The following is a 23,631-nucleotide window of genomic DNA, read 5'->3' as shown; positions in this document are numbered from 1 at the left end:
TACATAGTTACATAGTTAGTACGGTCGAAAAAAGACATATGTCCATCAAGTTCAACCAGGGAATTAAGGGGTAGGGGTGTGGCGCGATATTGGGGAAGGGATGAGATTTTATATTTCTTCATAAGCATTAATCTTATTTTGTCAATTAGGAACATTCAGCACCCACCCGCTATCAAGGCAGCTGCCTATCATGTCATGCCCTACCTGCACAGGTGTGCTGGCTACTCAAATGATCCAATTAAGGAGGCCATTTAGTCAGCAGCAGCAGAAGTCCTGTGCCTGGACGCTCCAACAGGGGCCAGACACAAGCAGAAGCAGAAGCAGCAGAAGCAGCAGCAGCACCACCTTTTGTTTTTTGGCTGCAGCAGCAGCAAGGCCCACAGGGCTGGCTAGCTGGCTAGCCAGCAAGCAGGTAGCAATGAAAGTAGGAATCTTTCTTTTTAACCCTGTAAGGGGGTGGTGCACTGTACCCGAAGATACTGCCATATCGGGTCAATGCATAGGGCGACGGAAGCAAGCTTCGAAATCGGCCCCCGTTCTCAAAAATCCATTTAATATATGGTCCCCAGATAGGGGACGTATCAGATATTAAACTGATAAGAACAGATACTACACTTGATCTTAGCCAAAAGGCCGAGAAGCGATAACCGTGAAAGGGGCGGGCCCAACAAGGTCCCCTTCATGGGCACTATCACTGCTTGCTGTCAGGGAGGCTGCCAGACAATTTTCCATGCACACTCTGGGCTGGGGGGCAGTCAACCACCAGTACACACAGCAGAACCTAAACCCATACCATTATTGCTAAGCAGCAAGACAGGGGCCCATTGCACTCCCACGGGGCCTTTTTAAATGCAATCCATAACCCGGATTTGCCAGGAACCCTTCTTACTCCTCCTACTTGCATGTGACACTGGGCTTAGGATCTGCATAGGAAACACACACACAAGCACACACCTACCTTTGTTGCCTGCAGATGCCTCCTTGGCTGTCCCCAAACGGTATCAAACCAACACCCACGGGAAGCTGTAAGCATAGAGGACATGCCTGCACCCCATTGGACTTACCTGTGTGGGTTAAATCCGGGTTATTTGACAACCTATGGCGGTGATGGTTCTGCTCAGGCAGAGCAGTGCTGATGCTCCTCATAAAGCTGTCGCTGCTGTGAAGGTTCTAGGTGACATCACAAATCCCTATGGTTACATACACAACAAAGCTGGGTTGTTGTTGTTTACACTCTGCAAGGCCTGTGGAAGTGAGTGACATCATAGCACTGTAGTTCTGAGGGTTCAAGATGGATGCAACAATCTCCTGTTGCTTCTATGAAGGCCGTAATAGACGACATCACCAAACAGCTCCATAGTCACATACACAGCAAAGGAGAGATGTTGTTTACACCTAGTGATGTCAGTGGTATTGAGTGACATCACAGCACAGTGCTAAGGCTCCTGGGCCTGGACACAGCAGCGGCTGCAATATCTCAACGGAGAATACGTTTATATCTATGTGTGTGTGTGCGCATATATATATATATATATATATATATATATATTTCTCCGCCGAAATCACTTTTAAACCCATTTCCACCTTTTTTTCCCTTCTCTTCCTCTTACTTTTTTTTCAAGTTTTTTTACGTTTTTCTCCTTTTCGCCTCTTTTCTGGGCGTATTATTCTTCTTTTTCTTCTTTTTTTTCGTCTAATGCATACCCCATCAGTGCAGCAATGCTTATTCAATACCGCCAGCAGATGGAGACACTGGGGGATAATTTTCTAAGGATTTATACTGATTTTTCCTGTCTGAATTTGTCGCACAGAAAGTTGCAGGCCAAATATGTGTGACATTTCTGCGACTTTAGCTTCTAGAGCATTTTTACAACATTATACATAGGTGCTGAATACATAAAAAGCGACTGTTCAGCGACAGACAAGTCGCATCGGCTGAAAGTAGGCCAGAATGTCAGTCCATGTTGGAGCAGGTTTAGATACAGTCTAAAGCATAGATCTCAAAGTCTGTGCACAGAATTTAGCAAGGGCCTCGCACCTTCTGATGCATCAGGTAGGTCACAATAGCATAGCCTAACCCCTCTGTACTTTGGTCTATATTGATGCGGGACATAGACAGCCAGCTGATGACCAATCCATTAGTGCAATCAATGGCTGGAAGCATTTGTCTTTGCCTTTGCAATACCACAGAAGCAATGCATGGTCAATGTACAGCAATGACACACCTGTGTGAACAGCCAGGAGACCCCCCCCCCCCCCCCATGTTTATGTTACATAGTTACATAGTTAGTACGGTCGAAAAAAAGACATATGTCCAATCAAGTTCAACCAGGGAATTAAGGGGTAGGGGGTGTGGCGCGATATTGGGGAAGGGATGAGATTTTATATTTCTTCATAAGCATTAATCTTATTTTGTCAATTAGGAACATTCAGCACCCCACCAGCTATCAAGGCAGCTGCCTATCATGTCATGCCCTACCTGCACAGGTGTGCTGGCTACTCAAATGATCCAATTAAGGAGGCCATTTAGTCAGCAGCAGCAGAAGTCCTGTGCCTGGACGCTCCAACAGGGGCCAGACACAAGCAGAAGCAGAAGCAGCAGAAGCAGCAGCAGCACCACCTTTTGTTTTTTGGCTGCAGCAGCAGCAAGGCCCACAGGGCTGGCTCAGCTGGCTAGCCAGCAAGCAGGTAGCAATGAAAGTAGGAATCTTTCTTTTTAACCCTGTAAGGGGGTGGTGCACTGTACCCGAAGATACTGCCATATCGGGTCAATGCATAGGGCGACGGAAGCAAGCTTCGAAATCGGCCCCCGTTCTCAAAAATCCATTTAATATATGGTCCCCAGATAGGGGACGTATCAGATATTAAACTGATAAGAACAGATACTACACTTGATCTTAGCCAAAAGGCCGAGAAGCGATAACCGTGAAAGGGGGGCGGGGCCCAACAAGGTCCCCCTTCATGGGCACTATCACTGCTTGCTGTCAGGGAGGCTGCCAGACAATTTTCCATGCACACTCTGGGCTGGGGGGCAGTCAACCACCAGTACACACAGCAGAACCTAAACCCATACCATTATTGCTAAGCAGCAAGACAGGGGCCCATTGCACTCCCACGGGGGCCTTTTTAAATGCAATCCATAACCCGGATTTGCCAGGAACCCTTCTTACTCCTCCTACTTGCATGTGACACTGGGCTTAGGATCTGCATAGGAAACACACACACAAGCACACACCTACCTTTGTTGCCTGCAGATGCCTCCTTGGCTGTCCCCAAACGGTATCACAAACCAACACCCACGGGAAGCTGTAAGCATAGAGGACATGCCTGCACCCCCATTGGACTTACCTGTGTGGGTTAAATCCGGGTTATTTGACAACCTATGGCGGTGATGGTTCTGCTCAGGCAGAGCAGTGCTGATGCTCCTCATAAAGCTGTCGCTGCTGTGAAGGTTCTAGGTGACATCACAAATCCCCTATGGTTACATACACAACAAAGCTGGGTTGTTGTTGTTTACACTCTGCAAGGCCTGTGGAAGTGAGTGACATCATAGCACTGTAGTTCTGAGGGTTCTAGATGGATGCAACAATCTCCTGTTGCTTCTATGAAGGCCATAATAGACGACATCACCAAACAGCTCCATAGTCACATACACAGCAAAGGAGAGATGTTGTTTACACCTAGTGATGTCAGTGGTATTGAGTGACATCACCAGCACAGTGCTAAGGGCTCCTGGGCTGGACACAGCAGCGGCTGCAATATCTCAACGGAGAATACGTTTATATATATTGTGTGTGTGTGCGCGTATATATATATATATATATATATATATATATATATATATTTCTCCGCCGAAATCACTTTAAAACCCATTTCCCACCTTTTTTTCCCCTTCTCTTCCTCTTACTTTTTTTTCACGTTTTTTTACGTTTTTCTCCTTTTCGCCTCTTTTCTGGGCGTATTATTCTTCTTTTTTCTTCTTTTTTTTCGTCTAATGCATACCCCATCAGTGCAGCAATGCTTATTCAATACCTCGCCAGCAGATGGAGACACTGGGGGGATAATTTTCTAAGGATTTATACTGATTTTTCCTGTCTGAATTTGTCGCACAGAAAGTTGCAGGCCAAATATGTGTGACATTTCTGCGACTTTAGCTTCTAGAGCATTTTTTACAACATTATACATAGGTGCTGAATACATAAAAAGCGACTGTTCAGCGACAGACAAGTCGCAATCGGCTGAAAGTAGGCCAGAATGTCAGTCCATGTTGGAGCAGGTTTAGATACAGTCTAAAGCATAGATCTCAAAGTCTGTGCACAGAATTTAGCAAGGGCCTCGCACCTTCTGATGCATCAGGGTAGGTGCACAATAGCATAGCCTAACCCTCTGTACTTTGGTCTATATTGATGCGGGACATAGACAGCCAGCCTGATGACCAATCCATTAGTGCAATGGATGGCTGGAAGCATTTGTCTTTGCCTTTTGCAATACCACAGAAGACAATGCATGGTCAATGTACAGCAATGACACACCTGTGTGAACAGCCAGGAGACCCCCCCCCCCCCCCATGTTATGTTACATAGTTACATAGTTAGTACGGTCGAAAAAAGACATATGTCCATCAAGTTCAACCAGGGAATTAAGGGGTTAGGGGGTGTGGCGCGATATTGGGGAAGGGATGAGATTTTATATTTCTTCATAAGCATTAATCTTATTTTGTCAATTAGGAACATTCAGCACCCACCCGCTATCAAGGCAGCTGCCTATCATGTCATGCCCCTACCTGCACAGGTGTGCTGGCTACTCAAATGATCCAATTAAGGAGGCCATTTAGTCAGCAGCAGCAGAAGTCCTGTGCCTGGACGCTCCAACAGGGGCCAGACACAAGCAGAAGCAGAAGCAGCAGAAGCAAGCAGCAGCAACCACCTTTTGTTTTTTTGGCTGCAGCAGCAAGGCCCACAGGGCTGGCTTAGCTGGGCTAGCCAGCAAGCAGGTAGCAATGAAAGTAGGAATCTTTCTTTTTAACCCTGTAAGGGGGGTGTGCACTGTACCCGAAGATACTGCCATATCGGGTCAATGCATAGGGCGACGGAAGCAAGCTTCGAAATCGGCCCCCGTTCTCAAAAATCCATTTAATATATGGTCCCCAGATAGGGGACGTATCAGATATTAAACTGATAAGAACAGATACTACACTTGATCTTAGCCAAAAGGCCGAGAAGCGATAACCGTGAAAGGGGCGGGCCCAACAAGGTCCCCTTCATGGGCACTATCACTGCTTGCTGTCAGGGAGGCTGCCAGACAATTTTCCATGCACACTCTGGGCTGGGGGGGCAGTCACAACCACCAGTACACACAGCAGAACCTAAACCCATACCATTATTGCTAAGCAGCAAGACAGGGGCCCATTTGCACTCCCACGGGGCCTTTTTAAAATGCAAATCCATAACCCGGATTTGCCAGGAACCCTTCTTACTCCTCCTACTTGCATGTGACACTGGGCTTAGGATCTGCATAGGAAACACACACACAAGCACACACCTACCTTTGTTGCCTGCAGATGCCTCCTTGGCTGTCCCCAAACGGTATCAAACCAACACCCACGGGAAGCTGTAAGCATAGAGGACATGCCTGCACCCCATTGGACTTTCACCTGTGTGGGTTAAATCGGGTTATTTGACAACCTATGGCGGTGATGGTTCTGCTCAGGCAGAGCAGTGCTGATGCTCCTCATAAAGCTGTCGCTGCTGTGAAGGTTCTAGGTGACATCACAAATCCCTATGGTTACATACACAACAAAGCTGGGTTGTTGTTGTTTACACTCTGCAAGGCCTGTGGAAGTGAGTGACATCATAGCACTGTAGTTCTGAGGGTTCAAGATGGATGCAACAATCTCCTGTTGCCTTCTATGAAGGGCCGTAATAGACGACATCACCAAACAGCTCCATAGTCACATACACAGCAAAGGAGAGATGTTGTTTACACCTAGTGATGTCAGTGGTATTGAGTGACATCACAGCACAGTGCTAAGGCTCCTGGGCCTGGACACAGCAGCGGCTGCAATATCTCAACGGAGAATACGTTTATATCTATGTGTGTGTGTGCGCATATATATATATATATATATATATATATATATATATATATATATATATATATATATATTTCTCCGCCGAAATCACTTTTAAACCCATTTCCACCTTTTTTTCCCTTCTCTTCCTCTTACCTTTTTTTTCAAGTTTTTTTTACGTTTTTCTCCTTTTCGCCTCTTTTCTGGGCGTATTATTCTTCTTTTTCTTCTTTTTTTTCGTCTAATGCATACCCCCATCAGTGCAGCAATGCTTATTCAATACCGCCAGCAGATGGAGACACTGGGGGATAATTTTCTAAGGATTTATACTGATTTTTCCTGTCTGAATTTGTCGCACAGAAAGTTTGCAGGCCAAATATGTGTGACATTTCTGCGACTTTAGCTTCTAGAGCATTTTTTACAACATTATACATAGGTGCTGAATACATAAAAAGCGACTGTTCAGCCGACAGACAAGTCGCATCGGCTGAAAGTAGGCCAGAATGTCAGTCCATGTTGGAGCAGGTTTAGATACAGTCTAAAGCATAGATCTCAAAGTCTGTGCACAGAATTTAGCAAGGGCCTCGCACCTTCTGATGCATCAGTGTAGGTGCACAATAGCATAGCCTAACCCTCTGTACTTTGGTCTATATTGATGCGGGGACATAGACAGCCAGCTGATGACCAATCCATTAGTGCAATGGATGGCTGGAAGCATTTGTCTTTGCCTTTGCAATACCACAGAAGCAATGCATGGTCAATGTACAGCAATGACACACCTGTGTGAACAGCCAGGAGGACCCCCCCCCCCCCCCCCATGTTATGTTACATAGTTACATAGTTAGTACGGTCGAAAAAAGACATATGTCCATCAAGTTCAACCAGGGGAATTAAGGGGTAGGGGGGTGTGGCGCGATATTGGGGAAGGGATGAGATTTTATATTTCTTCATAAAGCATTAATCTTATTTTGTCAATTAGGAACATTCAGCACCCACCCGCTATTCAAGGCAGCTGCCTATCATGTCATGCCCTACCTGCACAGGTGTGCTGGCTACTCAAATGATCCAATTAAGGAGGCCATTTAGTCAGCAGCAGCAGAAGTCCTGTGCCTGGACGCTTCCAACAGGGGCCAGACACAAGCAGAAGCAGAAGCAGCAGAAGCAGCAGCAGCACCACCTTTTGTTTTTTGGCTGCAGCAGCAGCAAGGCCCACAGGGCTGGCTAGCTGGCTAGCCAGCAAGCAGGTAGCAATGAAAGTAGGAATCTTTCTTTTTAACCCCTGTAAGGGGGGTGGTGCACTGTACCCGAAGATACTGCCATATCGGGTCAATGCATAGGGCGACGGAAGCAAGCTTCGAAATCGGCCCCCCGTTCTCAAAAATCCATTTAATATATGGTCCCCAGATAGGGGACGTATCAGATATTAAACTGATAAGAACAGATACTACACTTGATCTTAGCCAAAAGGCCGAGAAGCGATAACCGTGAAAGGGGCGGGCCCAACAAGGTCCCCTTCATGGGCACTATCACTGCTTGCTGTCAGGGAGGCTGCCAGACAATTTTCCATGCACACTCTGGGCTGGGGGGGCAGTCAACCACCAGTACACACAGCAGAACCTAAACCCATACCATTATTGCTAAGCAGCAAGACAGGGGCCCCATTGCACTCCCACGGGGGCCTTTTTAAATGCAATCCATAACCCGGATTTGCCAGGAACCCTTCTTACTCCTCCCTACTTGCATGTGACACTGGGGCTTAGGATCTGCATAGGAAACACACACACAAGCACACACCTACCTTTGTTGCCTGCAGATGCCTCCTTGGCTGTCCCCAAACGGTATCAAACCAACACCCACGGGAAGCTGTAAGCATAGAGGGACATGCCTGCACCCCATTGGACTTACCTGTGTGGGTTAAATCCGGGTTATTTGACAACCTATGGCGGTGATGGTTCTGCTCAGGCAGAGCAGTGCTGATGCTCCCTCATAAAGCTGTCGCTGCTGTGAAGGTTCTAGGTGACATCACAAATCCCTATGGTTACATACACAACAAAGCTGGGTTGTTGTTGTTTACACTCTGCAAGGCCTGTGGAAGTGAGTGACATCATAGCACTGTAGTTCTGAGGGTTCAAGATGGATGCAACAATCTCCTGTTGCTTCTATGAAGGCCGTAATAGACGACATCACCAAACAGCTCCATAGTCACATACACAGCAAAGGAGAGATGTTGTTTACACCTAGTGATGTCAGTGGTATTGAGTGACATCACAGCACAGTGCTAAGGCTCCTGGGCCTGGACACAGCAGCGGCTGCAATATCTCAACGGAGAATACGTTTATATCTATGTGTGTGTGTGCGCATATATATATATATATATATATATATATATATATATATATATATATTTCTCCGCCGAAATCACTTTTAAACCCCATTTCCACCTTTTTTTCCCTTCTCTTCCTCTTACTTTTTTTTCACGTTTTTTTACGTTTTTCTCCTTTTCGCCTCTTTTCTGGGCGTATTATTCTTCTTTTTCTTCTTTTTTTTCGTCTAATGCATACCCCATCAGTGCAGCAATGCTTATTCAATACCGCCAGCAGATGGAGACACTGGGGGATAATTTTCTAAGGATTTATACTGATTTTTCCTGTCTGAATTTGTCGCACAGAAAGTTGCAGGCCAAATATGTGTGACATTTCTGCGACTTTAGCTTCTAGAGCATTTTTTACAACATTATACATAGGTGCTGAATACATAAAAAGCGACTGTTCAGCGACAGACAAGTCGCATCGGGCTGAAAGTAGGCCAGAATGTCAGTCCATGTTGGAGCAGGTTTAGATACCAGTCTAAAGTATAGATCTCAAAGTCTGTGCACAGAATTTAGCAAGGGGCCTCGCACCTTCTGATGCATCAGGTAGGTGCACAATAGCATAGCCTAACCCTCTGTACTTTGGGTCTATATTGATGCGGGACATAGACAGCCAGCTGATGACCCAATGCCATTAGTGCAATGGATGGCTGGAAGCATTTGTCTTTGCCTTTGCAATACCACAGAAGCAATGCATGGTCAATGTACAGCAATGACACACCTGTGTGAACAGCCAGGAGACCCCCCCCCCCCCCCCCATGTTATGTTACATAGTTACATAGTTAGTACGGGTCGAAAAAAGACATATGTCCATCAAGTTCAACCAGGGAATTAAGGGGTAGGGGTGTGTGCGCGATATTGGGGAAGGGATGAGATTTTATATTTTCTTCATAAGCATTAATCTTATTTTGTCAATTAGGAACATTCAGCACCCACGCCGCTATCAAGGCAGCTGCCTATCATGTCATGCCCTACCTGCACAGGTGTGCTGGCTACTCAAATGATCCAATTAAGGAGGCCATTTAGTCAGCAGCAGCAGAAGTCCTGTGCCTGGACGCTCCCAACAGGGGCCAGACACAAGCAGAAGCAGAAGCAGCAGAAAAAGGCAGCAGCAGCACCACCTTTTGTTTTTTGGCTGCAGCAGCAGCAAGGCCCACAGGGCTGGCTAGCTGGCTAGCCAGCAAGCAGGGTAGCAATGAAAGTAGGAATCTTTCTTTTTAACCCTGTAAGGGGCGGGTGGTGCACTGTACCCGAAGATACTGCCATATCGGGGTCAATGCATAGGGCGACGGAAGCAAGCTTCGAAATCGGCCCCCGTTCTCAAAAATCCATTTAATATATTGGTCCCCAGATAGGGGACGTATCAGATATTAAACTGATAAGAACAGATACTACACTTGATCTTAGCCAAAAGGCCGAGAAGCGATAACCGTGAAAGGGGGCGGGCCCAACAAGGTCCCCTTCATGGGCACCTATCACTGCTTGCTGTCAGGGAGGCTGCCAGACAATTTTCCATGCACACTCTGGGCTGGGGGGCAGTCAACCACCAGTACACACAGCAGAACCTAAACCCATACCATTATTGCTAAGCAGCAAGACAGGGGCCCATTGCACTCCCACGGGGCCCTTTTTAAATGCAATCCATAACCCGGATTTGCCAGGAACCCTTCTTACTCCTCCTACTTGCATGTGACACACTGGGCTTAGGATCTGCATAGGAAACACACACACAAGCACACACCTACCTTTGTTGCCTGCAGATGCCTCCTTGGCTGTCCCCAAACGGTATCAAACCCAACACCCACGGGAAGCTGTAAGCATAGAGGACATGCCTGCACCCCATTGGACTTACCTGTGTGGGTTAAATCCGGGTTATTTGACAACCTATGGCGGTGATGGTTCTGCTCAGGCAGAGCAGTGCTGATGCTCCTCATAAAGCTGTCGCTGCTGTGAAGGTTCTAGGTGACATCACAAATCCCTATGGTTACATACACAACAAAGCTGGGTTGTTGTTGTTTACACTCTGCAAGGCCTGTGGAAGTGAGTGACATCATAGCACTGTAGTTCTGAGGGTTCAAGATGGATGCAACAATCTCCTGTTGCTTCTATGAAGGCCGTAATAGACGACATCACCAAACAGCTCCATAGTCACATACACAGCAAAGGAGAGATGTTGTTTACACCTAGTGATGTCAGTGGTATTGAGTGACATCACAGCACAGTGCTAAGGGCTCCTGGGCCTGGGACACAGCAGCGGCTGCAATATCTCAACGGAGAATACGTTTATATCTATGTGTGTGTGTGCGCTATATATATATATATATATATATATATATATATATATTTCTCCGCCGAAATCACTTTTAAACCCATTTCCACCTTTTTTTCCCTTCTCTTCCTCTTACTTTTTTTTCACGTTTTTTTACGTTTTTCTCCTTTTCGCCTCTTTTCTGGGCGTATTATTCTTCTTTTCTTCTTTTTTTTCGTCTAATGCATACCCCATCAGTGCAGCAATGCTTATTCAATACCGCCAGCAGATGGAGACACTGGGGGGATAATTTTTCTAAGGATTTATACTGATTTTTCCTGTCTGAATTTGTCGCACAGAAAGTTGCAGGCCAAATATGTGTGACATTTCTGCGACTTTAGCTTCTAGAGCATTTTTACAACATTATACATAGGTGCTGAATACATAAAAAGCGACTGTTCAGCGACAGACAAGTCGCATCGGCTGAAAGTAGGCCAGAATGTCAGTCCATGTTGGAGCAGGTTTAGATACAGTCTAAAGCATAGATCTCAAAGTCTGTGCACAGAATTTAGCAAGGGCCTCGCACCTTCTGATGCATCAGGTAGGTGCACAATAGCATAGCCTAACCCCTCTGTACTTTGGTCTATATTGATGCGGGACATAGACAGCCAGCTGATGACCAATCCATTAGTGCAATGGATGGCTGGAAGCATTTGTCTTTGCCTTTGCAATACCACAGAAGCAATGCATGGTCAATGTACAGCAATGACACACCTGTGTGAACAGCCAGGAGGACCCCCCCCCCCCCCCCATGTTATGTTACATAGTTACATAGTTAGTACGGTCGAAAAAAGACATATGTCCATCAAGTTCAACCAGGGAATTAAGGGGTAGGGGTGTGGGCGCGATATTGGGGAAGGGATGAGATTTTATATTTCTTCATAAGCATTAATCTTATTTTGTCAATTAGGAACATTCAGCACCCACCCGCTATCAAGGCAGCTGCCTATCATGTCATGCCCTACCTGCACAGGTGTGCTGGCTACTCAAATGATCCAATTAAGGAGGCCATTTAGTCAGCAGCAGCAGAAGTCCTGTGCCTGGACGCTCCAACAGGGGCCAGACACAAGCAGAAGCAGAAGCAGCAGAAGCAGCAGCAGCACCACCCTTTTGTTTTTTGGCTGCAGCAGCAGCAAGGCCCACAGGGGCTGGCTAGCTGGCTAGCCAGCAAGCAGGTAGCAATGAAAAGTAGGAATCTTTCTTTTTAACCCTGTAAGGGGGTGGTGCACTGTACCCGAAGATACTGCCATATCGGGTCAATGCATAGGGCGACAGAAGCAAGCTTCGAAATCGGCCCCCGTTCTCAAAAATCCATTTAATATATGGTCCCCAGATAGGGGACGTATCAGATATTAAACTGATAAGAACAGATACTACACTTGATCTTAGCCAAAAGGCCGAGAAGCGATAACCGTGAAAGGGGCGGGCCCAACAAGGTCCCCTTCATGGGCACTATCACTGCTTGCTGTCAGGGAGGCTGCCAGACAATTTTCCATGCACACTCTGGGCTGGGGGGCAGTCAACCACCAGTACACACACAGCAGAACCTAAACCCATACCATTATTGCTAAGCAGCAAGACAGGGGCCCATTGCACTCCCACGGGGCCTTTTTAAATGCAATCCATAACCCGGATTTGCCAGGAACCCTTCTTACTCCTCCTACTTGCATGTGACACTGGGCTTAGGATCTGCATAGGAAACACACACACAAGCACACACCTACCTTTGTTGCCTGCAGATGCCTCCTTGGCTGTCCCCAAACGGTATCAAACCAACACCCACGGGAAGCTGTAAGCATAGAGGACATGCCTGCACCCCATTGACTTACCTGTGTGGGTTAAATCCGGGTTATTTGACAACCTATGGCGGTGATGGTTCTGCTCAGGCAGAGCAGTGCTGATGCTCCTCATAAAGCTGTCGCTGCTGTGAAGGTTCTAGGTGACATCACAAATCCCTATGGTTACATACACAACAAAGCTGGGTTGTTGTTGTTTACACTCTGCAAGGCCTGTGGAAGTGAGTGACATCATAGCACTGTAGTTCTGAGGGTTCAAGATGGATGCAACAATCTCCTGTTGCTTCTATGAAGGCCGTAATAGACGACATCACCAAACAGCTCCATAGTCACATACACAGCAAAGGAGAGATGTTGTTTACCACCTAGTGATGTCAGTGGTATTGAGTGACATCACAGCACAGTGCTAAGGCTCCTGGGCCTGGACACAGCAGCGGCTGCAATATCTCAACGGAGAATAACGTTTATATATATGTGTGTGTGTGCGCGTATATATATATATATATATATATATATATATATATATATATTTTCTCCGCCAAAATCACTTTTAAAACCCATTTCCACCTTTTTTTCCCTTCTCTTCCTCTTACTTTTTTTTCACGGTTTTTTTACGTTTTTCTCCTTTTCGCCTCTTTTCTGGGCGTATTATTCTTCTTTTTCTTCTTTTTTTTTCGTCTAATGCATACCCCATCAGTGCAGCAATGCTTATTCAATACCGCCAGCAGATGGAGACACTGGGGGATAATTTTCTAAGGATTTATACTGATTTTTCCTGTCTGAATTTGTCGCACAGAAAGTTGCAGGCCAAATATGTGTGACATTTCTGCGACTTTATGCTTCTAGAGCATTTTTACAACATTATACATAGGTGCTGAATACATAAAAAGCGACTGTTCAGCGACAGACAAGTCGCATCGGCTGAAAGTAGGCCAGAATGTCAGTCCATGTTGGAGCAGGTTTAGATACAGTCTAAAGTGTAGATCTCAAAGTCTGTGCACAGAATTTAGCAAGGGCCTCGCACCTTCTGATGCATCAGGTAGGTGCACAATAGCATAGCCTAACCCTCTGTACTTTGGTCTATATTGATGCGGGACATAGACAGCCAGCTGATGACCAATCCATTAGTGCAATGGATGGCTGGAAGCATTTGTCTTTGCCTTTGCAATACCACAGAAGCAATGCATGGTCAATGTACAGCAATGACACACCTGTGTGAACAGCCAGGAGACCCCCCCCCCCCCCATGTTATGTTACATAGTTACATAGTTAGTACGGTCGAAAAAAAGACATATGTCCATCAAGTTCAACCAGGGAATTAAGGGGTAGGGGTGTGGCGCGATATTGGGGGGGGAAGGGATGAGATTTTATATTTCTTCATAAGCATTAATCTTATTTTGTCAATTAGGAACATTCAGCACCCACCCGCTATCAAGGCAGCTGCCTATCATGTCATGCCCTACCTGCACAGGTGTGCTGGCTACTCAAATGATCCAATTAAGGAGGCCATTTAGTCAGCAGCAGCAGAAGTCCTGTGCCTGGACGCTCCAACAGGGGCCAGACACAAGCAGAAGCAGAAGCAGCAGAAGCAGCAGCAGCACCACCATTTGTTTTTTGGCTGCAGCAGCAGCAAGGCCCACAGGGCTGGCTAGCTGGCTAGCCAGCAAGCAGGTAGCAATGAAAGTAGGAATCTTTCTTTTTAACCCTGTAAGGGGGTGGTGCACTGTACCCGAAGATACTGCCATATCGGGTCAATGCATAGGGCGACGGAAGCAAGCTTCGAAATCGGCCCCCGTTCTCAAAAATCCATTTAATATATGGTCCCCAGATAGGGGACGTATCAGATATTAAACTGATAAGAACAGATACTACACTTGATCTTAGCCAAAAGGCCGAGAAGCGATAACCGTGAAAAGGGGCGGGCCCAACAAGGTCCCCTTCATGGGCACTATCACTGCTTGCTGTCAGGGAGGCTGCCAGACAATTTTCCATGCACACTCTGGGCTGGGGGGGCAGTCAACCACCAGTACACACAGCAGAACCCTAAACCCATACCATTATTGCTAAGCAGCAAGACAGGGGGCCCATTGCACTCCCACGGGGCCTTTTTAAATGCAATCCATAACCCGGATTTGCCAGGAACCCTTCTTACTCCTCCTACTTGCATGTGACACTGGGCTTAGGATCTGCATAGGAAACACACACACAAGCACACACCTACCTTTGTTGCCTGCAGATGCCTCCTTGGCTGTCCCCAAACGGTATCAAACCAACACCCACGGGAAGCTGTAAGCATAGAGGACATGCCTGCACCCCATTGGACTTACCTGTGTGGGTTAAATCCGGGTTATTTGACAACCTATGGCGGTGATGGTTCTGCTCAGGCAGAGCAGTGCTGATGCTCCTCATAAAGCTGTCGCTGCTGTGAAGGTTCTAGGTGACATCACAAATCCCTATGGTTACATACACAACAAAGCTGGGTTGTTGTTGTTTACACTCTGCAAGGCCTGTGGAAGTGAGTGACATCATAGCACTGTAGTTCTGAGGGTTCAAGATGGATGCAACAATCTCCTGTTGCTTCTATGAAGGCCGTAATAGACGACATCACCAAACAGCTCCATAGTCCAAACAGCTCCATAGTCACATACACAGCAAAGGAGAGATGTTGTTTACACCTAGTGATGTCAGTGGTATTGAGTGACATCACAGCACAGTGCTAAGGCTCCTGGGCCTGGACACAGCAGCGGCTGCAATATCTCAACGGAGAATACGTTTATATATATGTGTGTGTGTGCGCGTATATATATATATATATATATATATATATATATATATATATATATATTTCTCCGCCGAAATCACTTTTAAACCCATTTCCACCTTTTTTTCCCTTCTCTTCCTCTTACTTTTTTTTCACGTTTTTTTACGTTTTTCTCCTTTTCGCCTCTTTTCTGGGCGTATTATTCTTCTTTTTCTTCTTTTTTTTCGTCTAATGCATACCCCATCAGTGCAGCAATGCTTATTCAATACCGCCAGCAGATGGAGACACTGGGGGATAATTTTCTAAGGATTTATACTGATTTTTCCTGTCTGAATTTGTCGCACAGAAAGTTGCAGGCCAAATATGTGTGACATTTCTGCGACTTTAGCTTCTAGAGCATTTTTACAACATTATACATAGGTGCTGAATACATAAAAAGCGACTGTTCAGCGACAGACAAGTCGCATCGGCTGAAAGTAGGCCAGAATGTCAGTCCATGTTGGAGCAGGTTTAGATACAGTCTAAAGCATAGATCTCAAAGTCTGTGCACAGAATTTAGCAAGGGCCTCGCACCTTCTGATGCATCAGGTAGGTGCACAATAGCATAGCCTAACCCTCTGTACTTTGGTCTATATTGATGCGGGACATAGACAGCCAGCTGATGACCAATCCATTAGTGCAATGGATGGCTGGAAGCATTTGTCTTTGCCTTTGCAATACCACAGAAGCAATGCATGGTCAATGTACAGCAATGACACACCTGTGTGAACAGCCAGGAGACCCCCCCCCCCCATGTTATGTTACATAGTTACATAGTTAGTACGGTCGAAAAAAGACATATGTCCATCAAGTTCAACCAGGGAATTAAGGGGTAGGGGTGTGGCGCGATATTGGGGAAGGGATGAGATTTTATATTTCTTCATAAGCATTAATCTTATTTTGTCAATTAGGAACATTCAGCACCCACCCGCTATCAAGGCAGCTGCCTATCATGTCATGCCCTACCTGCACAGGTGTGCTGGCTACTCAAATGATCCAATTAAGGAGGCCATTTAGTCAGCAGCAGCAGAAGTCCTGTGCCTGGACGCTCCAACAGGGGCCAGACACAAGCAGAAGCAGAAGCAGCAGAAGCAGCAGCAGCACCACCTTTTGTTTTTTGGCTGCAGCAGCAGCAAGGCCCACAGGGCTGGCTAGCTGGCTAGCCAGCAAGCAGGTAGCAATGAAAGTAGGAATCTTTCTTTTTAACCCTGTAAGGGGGTGGTGCACTGTACCCGAAGATACTGCCATATCGGGTCAATGCATAGGGCGACGGAAGCAAGCTTCGAAATCGGCCCCCGTTCTCAAAAATCCATTTAATATATGGTCCCCAGATAGGGGACGTATCAGATATTAAACTGATAAGAACAGATACTACACTTGATCTTAGCCAAAAGGCCGAGAAGCGATAACCGTGAAAGGGGCGGGCCCAACAAGGTCCCCTTCATGGGCACTATCACTGCTTGCTGTCAGGGAGGCTGCCAGACAATTTTCCATGCACACTCTGGGCTGGGGGGCAGTCAACCACCAGTACACACAGCAGAACCTAAACCCATACCATTATTGCTAAGCAGCAAGACAGGGGCCCATTGCACTCCCACGGGGCCTTTTTAAATGCAATCCATAACCCGGATTTGCCAGGAACCCTTCTTACTCCTCCTACTTGCATGTGACACTGGGCTTAGGATCTGCATAGGAAACACACACACAAGCACACACCTACCTTTGTTGCCTGCAGATGCCTCCTTGGCTGTCCCCAAACGGTATCAAACCAACACCCACGGGAAGCTGTAAGCATAGAGGACATGCCTGCACCCCATTGGACTTACCTGTGTGGGTTAAATCCGGGTTATTTGACAACCTATGGCGGTGATGGTTCTGCTCAGGCAGAGCAGTGCTGATGCTCCTCATAAAGCTGTCGCTGCTGTGAAGGTTCTAGGTGACATCACAAATCCCTATGGTTACATACACAACAAAGCTGGGTTGTTGTTGTTTACACTCTGCAAGGCCTGTGGAAGTGAGTGACATCATAGCACTGTAGTTCTGAGGGTTCAAGATGGATGCAACAATCTCCTGTTGCTTCTATGAAGGCCGTAATAGACGACATCACCAAACAGCTCCATAGTCACATACACAGCAAAGGAGAGATGTTGTTTACACCTAGTGATGTCAGTGGTATTGAGTGACATCACAGCACAGTGCTAAGGCTCCTGGGCCTGGACACAGCAGCGGCTGCAATATCTCAACGGAGAATACGTTTATATCTATGTGTGTGTGTGCGCATATATATATATATATATATATATATATATATATATATATATATATTTCTCCGCCGAAATCACTTTTAAACCCATTTCCACCTTTTTTTCCCTTCTCTTCCTCTTACTTTTTTTTCACGTTTTTTTACGTTTTTCTCCTTTTCGCCTCTTTTCTGGGCGTATTATTCTTCTTTTTTTTCTTTTTTTTCGTCTAATGCATACCCCATCAGTGCAGCAATGCTTATTCAATACCGCCAGCAGATGGAGACACTGGGGGATAATTTTCTAAGGATTTATACTGATTTTTCCTGTCTGAATTTGTCGCACAGAAAGTTGCAGGCCAAATATGTGTGACATTTCTGCGACTTTAGCTTCTAGAGCATTTTTACAACATTATACATAGGTGCTGAATACATAAAAAGCGACTGTTCAGCGACAGACAAGTCGCATCGTCTGAAAGTAGGCCAGAATGTCAGTCCATGTTGGAGCAGGTTTAGATACAGTCTAAAGCATAGATCTCAAAGTCTGTGCACAGAATTTAGCAAGGGCCTCGCACCTTCTGATGCATCAGGTAGGTGCACAATAGCATAGCCTAACCCTCTGTACTTTGGTCTATATTGATGCGGGACATAGACAGCCAGCTGATGACCAATCCATTAGTGCAATGGATGGCTGGAAGCATTTGTCTTTGCCTTTGCAATACCACAGAAGCAATGCATGGTCAATGTACAGCAATGACACACCTGTGTGAACAGCCAGGAGACCCCCCCCCCCCCCCCCATGTTATGTTACATAGTTACATAGTTAGTACGGTCGAAAAAAGACATATGTCCATCAAGTTCAACCAGGGAATTAAGGGGTAGGGGTGTGGCGCGATATTGGGGAAGGGATGAGATTTTATATTTCTTCATAAGCATTAATCTTATTTTGTCAATTAGGAACATTCAGCACCCACCCGCTATCAAGGCAGCTGCCTATCATGTCATGCCCTACCTGCACAGGTGTGCTGGCTACTCAAATGATCCAATTAAGGAGGCCATTTAGTCAGCAGCAGCAGAAGTCCTGTGCCTGGACGCTCCAACAGGGGCCAGACACAAGCAGAAGCAGAAGCAGCAGAAGCAGCAGCAGCACCACCTTTTGTTTTTTGGCTGCAGCAGCAGCAAGGCCCACAGGGCTGGCTAGCTGGCTAGCCAGCAAGCAGGTAGCAATGAAAGTAGGAATCTTTCTTTTTAACCCTGTAAGGGGGTGGTGCACTGTACCCGAAGATACTGCCATATCGGGTCAATGCATAGGGCGACGGAAGCAAGCTTCGAAATCGGCCCCCGTTCTCAAAAATCCATTTAATATATGGTCCCCAGATAGGGGACGTATCAGATATTAAACTGATAAGAACAGATTTTTTTTTTTTTTTTATCTAAAGCCGAGGAACGTGCTTTCGATTCACCCAAAGTGCAAGAAAAAGTGCAAACGTGTTACACTAAAAAAAACGTGCACAAAGGATGCGGTCTATCGCAAGCCCTTCTCCGATAGGAGAGAGGCCCCCCAACAAACCTTACCCTTCGCCTCCGGACCAAAAGGTACCTGCGAGGTTCCAGGTTCGATGTCCCTTTTCGCCGAAGCTACTAGGGGACCACAAATGCTCCCGGCATCCCCCTTGGCATTAGCCAAGGTATCTGCCCGCAGAGCCGATTACGGTAGGTACCCTGCCAAAGCAGGAGTACCCGGGGTGTTTGCAGGGAGGTGCGGAACCTAATGGCCACACACACCTCCCCTAGACCGCCAGGAGGGACACCCAGAAGGGCTACCGCATCCTGACAAATCCTGTGAACACACAACACGCAAAAAGTGACACAGTGAGACAAAAAAGAAATAAATAAGTGAATGTGTGCAGATATACTGCCCGGACATCCGGCCGGATCTATAAAAATTTCTCTGATCCTAGCCAGAAGGCCGGGAATCAAGAGGTGAGTGCCACAAGGTGAAGAGATTATGGTGCCCGTGCTTCAACCCAGTGAGTCTATTCTCCCAGTGAGTTTCGGCACCTCGGGGTCACCACTCCCCGAGGCACAAAAGTACCTCGGCTCTAGACCCTCTCAGCCTCATGGCGAGACCCGGAGGGAACAGGTCACATCGGGGCAGCCGTCGAGCTGATTCCTCAGAACCAGCCCCGGAAAGCCCTGGTACACCTGCATCCTCCATGCAGCACCCATCCCCACCAGCATGAAAACTGATAAGAACAGATACTACACTTGATCTTAGCCAAAAGGCCGAGAAGCGATAACCGTGAAAGGGGCGGGCCCAACAAGGTCCCCTTCATGGGCACTATCACTGCTTGCTGTCAGGGAGGCTGCCAGACAATTTTCCATGCACACTCTGGGCTGGGGGGCAGTCAACCACCAGTACACACAGCAGAACCTAAACCCATACCATTATTGCTAAGCAGCAAGACAGGGGCCCATTGCACTCCCACGGGGCCTTTTTAAATGCAATCCATAACCCGGATTTGCCAGGAACCCTTCTTACTCCTCCTACTTGCATGTGACACTGGGCTTAGGATCTGCATAGGAAACACACACACAAGCACACACCTACCTTTGTTGCCTGCAGATGCCTCCTTGGCTGTCCCCAAACGGTATCAAACCAACACCCACGGGAAGCTGTAAGCATAGAGGACATGCCTGCACCCCATTGGACTTACCTGTGTGGGTTAAATCCGGGTTATTTGACAACCTATGGCGGTGATGGTTCTGCTCAGGCAGAGCAGTGCTGATGCTCCTCATAAAGCTGTCGCTGCTGTGAAGGTTCTAGGTGACATCACAAATCCCTATGGTTACATACACAACAAAGCTGGGTTGTTGTTGTTTACACTCTGCAAGGCCTGTGGAAGTGAGTGACATCATAGCACTGTAGTTCTGAGGGTTCAAGATGGATGCAACAATCTCCTGTTGCTTCTATGAAGGCCGTAATAGACGACATCACCAAACAGCTCCATAGTCACATACACAGCAAAGGAGAGATGTTGTTTACACCTAGTGATGTCAGTGGTATTGAGTGACATCACAGCACAGTGCTAAGGCTCCTGGGCCTGGACACAGCAGCGGCTGCAATATCTCAACGGAGAATACGTTTATATCTATGTGTGTGTGTGCGCATATATATATATATATATATATATATATATATATATATATATATATATATATATATATATATATATATATATATTTCTCCGCCGAAATCACTTTTAAACCCATTTCCACCTTTTTTTCCCTTCTCTTCCTCTTACTTTTTTTTCACGTTTTTTTACGTTTTTCTCCTTTTCGCCTCTTTTCTGGGCGTATTATTCTTCTTTTTCTTCTTTTTTTTCGTCTAATGCATACCCCATCAGTGCAGCAATGCTTATTCAATACCGCCAGCAGATGGAGACACTGGGGGATAATTTTCTAAGGATTTATACTGATTTTTCCTGTCTGAATTTGTCGCACAGAAAGTTGCAGGCCAAATATGTGTGACATTTCTGCGACTTTAGCTTCTAGAGCATTTTTACAACATTATACATAGGTGCTGAATACATAAAAAGCGACTGTTCAGCGACAGACAAGTCGCATCGGCTGAAAGTAGGCCAGAATGTCAGTCCATGTTGGAGCAGGTTTAGATACAGTCTAAAGCATAGATCTCAAAGTCTGTGCACAGAATTTAGCAAGGGCCTCGCACCTTCTGATGCATCAGGTAGGTGCACAATAGCATAGCCTAACCCTCTGTACTTTGGTCTATATTGATGCGGGACATAGACAGCCAGCTGATGACCAATCCATTAGTGCAATGGATGGCTGGAAGCATTTGTCTTTGCCTTTGCAATACCACAGAAGCAATGCATGGTCAATGTACAGCAATGACACACCTGTGTGAACAGCCAGGAGACCCCCCCCCCCCCCATGTTATGTTACATAGTTACATAGTTAGTACGGTCGAAAAAAGACATATGTCCATCAAGTTCAACCAGGGAATTAAGGGGTAGGGGTGTGGCGCGATATTGGGGAAGGGATGAGATTTTATATTTCTTCATAAGCATTAATCTTATTTTGTCAATTAGGAACATTCAGCACCCACCCGCTATCAAGGCAGCTGCCTATCATGTCATGCCCTACCTGCACAGGTGTGCTGGCTACTCAAATGATCCAATTAAGGAGGCCATTTAGTCAGCAGCAGCAGAAGTCCTGTGCCTGGACGCTCCAACAGGGGCCAGACACAAGCAGAAGCAGAAGCAGCAGAAGCAGCAGCAGCACCACCTTTTGTTTTTTGGCTGCAGCAGCAGCAAGGCCCACAGGGCTGGCTAGCTGGCTAGCCAGCAAGCAGGTAGCAATGAAAGTAGGAATCTTTCTTTTTAACCCTGTAAGGGGGTGGTGCACTGTACCCGAAGATACTGCCATATCGGGTCAATGCATAGGGCGACGGAAGCAAGCTTCGAAATCAGCCCCCGTTCTCAAAAATCCATTTAATATATGGTCCCCAGATAGGGGACGTATCAGATATTAAACTGATAAGAACAGATACTTCACTTGATCTTAGCCAAAAGGCCGAGAAGCGATAACCGTGAAAGGGGCGGGCCCAACAAGGTCCCCTTCATGGGCACTATCACTGCTTGCTGTCAGGGAGGCTGCCAGACAATTTTCCATGCACACTCTGGGCTGGGGGGCAGTCAACCACCAGTACACACAGCAGAACCTAAACCCATACCATTATTGCTAAGCAGCAAGACAGGGGCCCATTGCACTCCCACGGGGCCTTTTTAAATGCAATCCATAACCCGGATTTGCCAGGAACCCTTCTTACTCCTCCTACTTGCATGTGACACTGGGCTTAGGATCTGCATAGGAAACACACACACAAGCACACACCTACCTTTGTTGCCTGCAGATGCCTCCTTGGCTGTCCCCAAACGGTATCAAACCAACACCCACGGGAAGCTGTAAGCATAGAGGACATGCCTGCACCCCATTGGACTTACCTGTGTGGGTTAAATCCGGGTTATTTGACAACCTATGGCGGTGATGGTTCTGCTCAGGCAGAGCAGTGCTGATGCTCCTCATAAAGCTGTCGCTGCTGTGAAGGTTCTAGGTGACATCACAAATCCCTATGGTTACATACACAACAAAGCTGGGTTGTTGTTGTTTACACTCTGCAAGGCCTGTGGAAGTGAGTGACATCATAGCACTGTAGTTCTGAGGGTTCAAGATGGATGCAACAATCTCCTGTTGCTTCTATGAAGGCCGTAATAGACGACATCACCAAACAGCTCCATAGTCACATACACAGCAAAGGAGAGATGTTGTTTACACCTAGTGATGTCAGTGGTATTGAGTGACATCACAGCACAGTGCTAAGGCTCCTGGGCCTGGACACAGCAGCGGCTGCAATATCTCAACGGAGAATACGTTTATATCTATGTGTGTGTGTGTGCATATATATATATATATATATATATATATATATATATATATATTTCTCCGCCGAAATCACTTTTAAACCCATTTCCACCTTTTTTTCCCTTCTCTTCCTCTTACTTTTTTTTCACGTTTTTTTACGTTTTTCTCCTTTTCGCCTCTTTTCTGGGCGTATTATTCTTCTTTTTCTTCTTTTTTTTCGTCTAATGCATACCCCATCAGTGCAGCAATGCTTATTCAATACCGCCAGCAGATGGAGACACTGGGGGATAATTTTCTAAGGATTTATACTGATTTTTCCTGTCTGAATTTGTCGCACAGAAAGTTGCAGGCCAAATATGTTTGACATTTCTGCGACTTTAGCTTCTAGAGCATTTTTACAACATTATACATAGGTGCTGAATACATAAAAAGCGACTGTTCAGCGACAGACAAGTCGCATCGGCTGAAAGTAGGCCAGAATGTCAGTCCATGTTGGAGCAGGTTTAGATACAGTCTAAAGCATAGATCTCAAAGTCTGTGCACAGAATTTAGCAAGGGCCTCGCACCTTCTGATGCATCAGGTAGGTGCACAATAGCATAGCCTA

At 46.4% G+C, this 23,631-nt stretch overlaps 10 non-coding genes and 1 pseudogene across 10 annotated transcripts; all 11 read right to left on the bottom strand.

The window, feature by feature from the left end:
• Nucleotides 1-454: 454 nt before the first annotated feature.
• LOC130343603 (U2 spliceosomal RNA) lies at nt 455-645 on the bottom strand. Its single transcript, XR_008882889.1, has one exon. It is a non-coding gene; the product is annotated as a U2 spliceosomal RNA (small nuclear RNA).
• Nucleotides 646-2,730: 2,085 nt separating this feature from the next.
• LOC130343602 (U2 spliceosomal RNA) lies at nt 2,731-2,921 on the bottom strand. The gene has a single exon (XR_008882888.1). It is a non-coding gene; the product is annotated as a U2 spliceosomal RNA (small nuclear RNA).
• Nucleotides 2,922-5,035: 2,114 nt separating this feature from the next.
• On the bottom strand, nt 5,036-5,226 carry LOC130343549 (U2 spliceosomal RNA). Its single transcript, XR_008882849.1, has one exon. It is a non-coding gene; the product is annotated as a U2 spliceosomal RNA (small nuclear RNA).
• A 2,132-nt stretch (nt 5,227-7,358) lies between these two features.
• On the bottom strand, nt 7,359-7,550 carry LOC130343551 (U2 spliceosomal RNA). The gene has a single exon (XR_008882851.1). It is a non-coding gene; the product is annotated as a U2 spliceosomal RNA (small nuclear RNA).
• Nucleotides 7,551-9,672: 2,122 nt separating this feature from the next.
• On the bottom strand, nt 9,673-9,865 carry LOC130343556 (U2 spliceosomal RNA). Its single transcript, XR_008882855.1, has one exon. It is a non-coding gene; the product is annotated as a U2 spliceosomal RNA (small nuclear RNA).
• Nucleotides 9,866-11,964: 2,099 nt separating this feature from the next.
• On the bottom strand, nt 11,965-12,155 carry LOC130343548 (U2 spliceosomal RNA). Its single transcript, XR_008882848.1, has one exon. It is a non-coding gene; the product is annotated as a U2 spliceosomal RNA (small nuclear RNA).
• A 2,100-nt stretch (nt 12,156-14,255) lies between these two features.
• LOC130343601 (U2 spliceosomal RNA) lies at nt 14,256-14,446 on the bottom strand. Its single transcript, XR_008882887.1, has one exon. It is a non-coding gene; the product is annotated as a U2 spliceosomal RNA (small nuclear RNA).
• A 2,112-nt stretch (nt 14,447-16,558) lies between these two features.
• LOC130343599 (U2 spliceosomal RNA) lies at nt 16,559-16,749 on the bottom strand. The gene has a single exon (XR_008882885.1). It is a non-coding gene; the product is annotated as a U2 spliceosomal RNA (small nuclear RNA).
• A 2,094-nt stretch (nt 16,750-18,843) lies between these two features.
• Nucleotides 18,844-19,025, bottom strand: LOC130343566 (U2 spliceosomal RNA). The gene has a single exon (XR_008882861.1). It is a non-coding gene; the product is annotated as a U2 spliceosomal RNA (small nuclear RNA).
• A 694-nt stretch (nt 19,026-19,719) lies between these two features.
• LOC130343575 (U2 spliceosomal RNA) lies at nt 19,720-19,879 on the bottom strand (annotated as a pseudogene).
• A 2,119-nt stretch (nt 19,880-21,998) lies between these two features.
• On the bottom strand, nt 21,999-22,189 carry LOC130343553 (U2 spliceosomal RNA). The gene has a single exon (XR_008882852.1). It is a non-coding gene; the product is annotated as a U2 spliceosomal RNA (small nuclear RNA).
• Between the last annotated feature and the right edge of the window lie 1,442 nt (nt 22,190-23,631).

The sequence above is a fragment of the Hyla sarda genome, unplaced genomic scaffold, assembly GCF_029499605.1.
Source record: "Hyla sarda isolate aHylSar1 unplaced genomic scaffold, aHylSar1.hap1 scaffold_687, whole genome shotgun sequence".
Classification (NCBI taxonomy): Eukaryota; Metazoa; Chordata; class Amphibia; order Anura; family Hylidae; genus Hyla; species Hyla sarda.
The sequence above is the reverse complement of the archived record's forward strand: the minus strand, read 5'-3'. Positions and strand labels throughout refer to the sequence as shown.